General features: G+C 43.1%; 1 long non-coding RNA gene across 1 annotated transcript; it reads right to left on the reverse strand.

Annotated features, from left to right (window-relative positions):
* Positions 1-870: 870 nt before the first annotated feature.
* Positions 871-5,102, reverse strand: LOC142584099 (uncharacterized). The gene is made up of 3 exons (XR_012828696.1): positions 4,758-5,102; positions 3,625-3,756; positions 871-1,755 (listed from the first exon to the last, which is right to left on the reverse strand). It is a non-coding gene; the product is annotated as an uncharacterized LOC142584099 (long non-coding RNA).
* Positions 5,103-5,422: the final 320 nt, after the last annotated feature.

A 5,422-nucleotide genomic window follows, 5' to 3' on the forward strand; every position in this document is an offset into this window, starting at 1 on the left:
GGCAAGAGTGACTTCTTACTTCTCGGTTCGAAGCACCAGCCTCAGATCTACAAAGCGCGAGGAATCATCAATGGGGACCTCATGCGCTAGTTGTAGAGGCTTTCTTAAACATCTCCAAGACTCCCGAAGCAGCAGGCTCGAAAGCGTGATCAGTGCAATCAATAAATACCAGGTAGCCATTTACAAACCTGCACACTTTGACAGGAGATGCACTAGGTGACCTTCAATATCGAAATCATGAGCTAGATAAATATCATAGTTGCGGCGTGAGGCATGATCCTATACAAACACCATTTATTTGTATGTTGTGAAGGATCATGCTTGGCGCCGCCACGATTTTTATCTAGCTAATCATGATTGAAACATTCAAGGTCACCTGGATGCGTCTCATGTTGTCAAAGTGTGCAGGTTTGTGGACGACTACTTGGTATTTATTGATTGCACTGATCACACTTTAGAGCCTGCTGCTTTGGGAGACTTGGAGATCTTTAAGAGCTGCAGCCTCTAGAACTAACAAATGAGGTCCCCATTGATTCTTTGCGCTTTCTAGATCTCAGGCAGTGCCTTGAAAACAAACAGGTGTGCTAGTGCTTTGAACCGAGAAGTAAGAAGTCACTCTTGCCCTTTAACTCTGCACATTCAAAGCTTGTTAAACGAGGTATTGTGAAGTTTCGCCTCATTAACAGCCTCAATAAACCTTGCTCACATGAAATGCAAGATAGTATAGCTGCACAGGTTGATCACCTTTCTTGGGCTGGCTACCCTTTGGCCTTAATTTCAGCCATACCGGAACAGCTTCTGAAGGGCACAAAACGTGATGAGCAGTCAAGGAACCAGCCGGTTGGAAGACAGGTTCGCAGTGCTACCGTATGTGCATGATGTCTCCGATAGGCTAAAAAAGGATTCGGCAACCTCCAGGAATCCCAGTCCTTTTCTCAGCCCCGGAAAAGCTGGCAAAGCTCTGTAAGCATGTAAACGCGCCTAAATCGCGTCAAGAGTTCTTGCTCTGTCAGGCACAGAAAAGATTTTGCGATATGTGCACCGAATGTGGTTTACCATATTCCCGTTTTGAGGCAGTAAATACGTTGGACGGACAGGCAGGTGCCTAAATGATCGTATAAGAGTGCACTATAACGTCCATAACACTGTTCAAGGCCACTTGGGCATTCATTGCCGGGACTGCCGCTGCATGCCCCTCTTTGAAGATACGCAAGTTCTAGCGAGACACAGCTCACCCGGTGCATTATTGAAGCTGATTGCACCAGGAAATTGGGTAGTGTGTGCGTTAGTTCCCCCTCTATCACGCTGACCCCTAGTGAAGTCTTGTATCTCCACAGATAGAGATTGTGATTTTTTTTCGTGACCATGTTCTTAGTACATTGACTTGCTGTTAGAACACCCCTTGTGACTGCCTTTCATTTTCTGCGCCCCCCCATGACCCCTCTTGTGTATAAACACACTATGTGGCAACGCAATAAAATATTGTTGGAAGTCAGCGCAGTGTATGTCATCTCTCGCAGTCCTTGTCCTTCCCACTGTACATCATTTTTTATACTGCACAGTGAATATTAATTGATTCAAAATTAGAAGAATATAGTACACATCTGAGCTGCAAAAATGCAATTGATGCAGCAAATGACGTTCAGCTTGCCAAAAGAAAAAAATGTTCACGGTTAACCACGAGGTACAGGGACTCCATTCTCTGAGCATCTTGACCAATAAATGCAGCGCATGGCATTGCTGGAATCTTGCGTCCTGCATTAGCAAAATAAGAAGAGAATCATGAGAGTTCAGTCTGTGCAATTACACATGTACACTGTGGAAAATTTGATAAGGCAACAAGCTCCTGAAAGTAACAAACTTAATTAATGTGACTGGGAACAATGCACAGCTCAGGCAACTGGGCAAGACAGGTGAAAGATAGGAGAAATTTTTATTTTGCAAATTTAGGAATTGCATTTACTGTGAACACTAAGCCACTATGTCACTTTGAATACGAGGCACATACAGCAGCAAAAGCAAATAAATTTACAGTAGCCTTTTCACCATAGAAAATAAGAGTGAACTAAATTTAATGACACTACCAATGACATCTCTCAACAGACATTTGTCCAAGAGTGTGTATGTGACGTTAATATAAATTGACATGAAATCTGCAATATATCCCTGCATTACACTTTATAAGTACTGCAGCTGAGAACCTTACGGGATATGGCACATTAAGACTGACATGCACAAGACATTAAAAATTGCTGTTTTTACACAACATTATTACACTAGGAGACGAAGAGTAGTTTTACAGAGAGTGCACACAAAATGAAATTGAGGGAACCCCCACTGGCATTCTCATTTGCCCTGCAATACCTGCATCCGGCCCAACAATCTCCAACTCTCCAATGCAGTATATTAGACCATTTCTGTATACTGAAATTTATTGTGTATTTCTTATTTAATAATTTAGTAAGAACTGACACTTCGGCATACTTTCCTTGAAAATTTAGCATGTGTTAACTATTTTCCTTAGAGCAGGCCCCTTTCTTTCAATGGGTTAGCTTGGCGATAAGGTGACAAGTAGTATTCCCAAAGATCATAAGTTTAAATAAACTTATGATCTTTGGGAATTGTATATAAGTGTTCATATTCAATGAACCTCAGAGTCACAACCATTTCTCATCCTGTGTTGCCACTACCCGCATGAGTCGCTATGGTTGCAAATTGGCTACCCACCCTCTCCCGCCTAAAAGTACGTTTTTCCACATGGAAAATCACCACAGCATTGCATTTGATTGAATGAGTCCTTCTGTGCATGTTTTTTTTTCTCGTCTTGTAATGGCTAGGTTCAACATGGTCAAGTTGTCTGAAAACTGCCAAGCCCAAACCAATACTCTGTGTAGTTTCAAAATTATGAAACATTCATTTTTCAAGACTTGTCCCAAATTAAGCATGAGGCAGATTTTCATGATGCAAATGAGGAAAGGTTGTGCTTAGTGACAATGATAGGCCTACTATATCATGCAAAACTGTGTGAAATGACATATGCTTGCAATATTCATGAGCAGCTAGCTCAGTACAAGAAATAGGCGCAATGCCTGCGGAAATGTTTTTTAACACCCACGAGAGGTCCTAGTTTCTTGTAATTTCTTCAAATCCCTTGCAGTCTAGATTGCAATCCGGCGCATTTTGATATTGTATTTGAAATAAAAACAGCTCAAATTTTAAGGTTTTGAGAATTATACGGGATTAAATTAAAGGTAGCAGAGTAATGCAACGAGCAAATAACAAGCTCATTGCATAGAGTAAAGAAATATTCCTTTCCTGCAAAAACATTGGTAGCAGGAAGGTCATACGAAATTAGCACTGAATGCACAATAAAGAATATCATGCTGGAATGCTCCAGTCTGTGAATATTCTTGCACAAAGAAAATCCTAATTATGAAAGGCCATCAAGAAAATGCAAGTGTATGCTTTGGATCAGCAGTCATACCTGCAGTATGCAGTACAATCGGCAATATTTAAAAACACACACAACTGCACATAATATCAAGCTTAGGCCGCCAAGGAGCCTCAGAGTTTTAAATTATAACTTGACTTACTATATTAAACTTCACACCTATATCTACTTACAATGTTGTCTTCCCAGCTGCTTCCTAGAAGACATCAACCATCTATCTGCCTGAAGGCGAACGCAAGTGGCTTGCTCTTGATGGAGGGCACTAAGGCTGGGCATTGTGAAATTGCTGCTATCATCTGCATGACCTGCGAGAAACAACGCTCTAAGTTCAAGATAAACAAGTGCTAATAGAATGAAAGACAAGATCACTGGCAATGAGCCTCGCTTTGATTTTCACGAGAAAAGCAAAAAATATGGACTTTGTGCTGCTTACTGAAAAAGAAGCAAGCTTCCTTCCAGATGTTGCAGTCATGCATTAACATTGTCACACAGCTGCACGTTTGTATGCTTATATGCTGCTGTTGCTACTCTGCCAGCATGCTTTGCATAGCTTATTATTTCAAGTTATATTGATCATTGTGTTTTCTTCCCAATTTTTGGCAAATAGCACCAGCAAAGAAGTAGCTCACTTACACACACACTCCCTTGTGAAGAGCGAATTCACATACACGCACGCATGCATGCGCGCGCGCGCACACACACACACACATACGCACACACAACACACAAGCCTCTGCCACATAAGCAGCTTCCCACACTTGACACACTGCATTTTTTATCCTTTGACACTCCTACTGCTAAGGCATAAAAAAGCCTTCGTGTGACTAACCCCAAACTCCTCAACCTACACTTCCAGCTTAAACACTTTCTCGAGAGCCAGTACAAGCCTTCCAGCTTCCCCAGTTCTCCAAACTGTAGTTACGAATTTCAATAGGGCTATAGGCGACAGCTCTCGAAGGGCATGCAAACTACCAGGAAAGACCTAAAGCTTGCATATGATACCTCTAAAACACAACAACAACACTCCAAATTTTCAAAATTCATTAGAGCTCCTGAGGACAATTGCTATAAACGTAGGACGTCTTGAATAACCTGCTGTTCACAATTTCAGCGGTTGCCTGTATCAACGGAAATGTGGGCTAATAGGAAATTCACGTCTTTAAGATCAGAATTTGTGTAATGGTGAAACACACTACCAGATTTCTTAATCATTTATTTATGCTCTGGATGTAACGTTCCCTTTAGAATAACAATCAAGGATATCAATTCATCAGGGCAGAGGAGGGAAAAAGGAGGAAGCGTATACCTGACGCCTTCCCACTGATCCTCCTGAGAAACGGCGCCTCATACAGCAGTTGTCCAGGTTGGCTTGAAATCAAACTCGGGTTTCAGGCGGCAACACTCGCTGCACCAAATTGGAAGAGTTTTATTGCGAGTAAAACTCTACCGGCCTTATGCAATACATATGCACGCACACAAAACGCACTCGCGCGCAGACACAAAAGCACGCACGCGCACATTGATAAACACAAACAAGCACACATACATGCAGGCAGGCACGCTATCACGTGCACGCACACACAGCGACCCACACAGAAACAAGCTCACAAAACACGTACGCACTAGACACACGCAAGCACGCCGGCCCATACAAACCGGCATGTACAGCACGCGCACGTGCGCACGCACGCACACACACACACACACACACACACACACACACACACGCACGCACACAAAGCGAGCTGAGCGCACGCACACACACGAATCGAGCCGAGCGCGAGCACGCACGCACGCACAGACAAAACGAGCCGAAAACATGCTAAAGGCGCCCGGCAAGCAGCAACAGCAGCACGCGACTGCATCAGGGAGAACCAATACCGCGCCAGTTCTTTCGAAAGGTGGCAAAGTCAGTCGTCCTTTTTCTACGCGACGCAAAAGTGGTCGACCACTTTACAAGAAGCCACGCTG

The sequence above is a fragment of the Dermacentor variabilis genome, chromosome 6, assembly GCF_050947875.1.
Source record: "Dermacentor variabilis isolate Ectoservices chromosome 6, ASM5094787v1, whole genome shotgun sequence".
In the NCBI taxonomy this organism is placed as follows: domain Eukaryota; kingdom Metazoa; phylum Arthropoda; class Arachnida; order Ixodida; family Ixodidae; genus Dermacentor; species Dermacentor variabilis.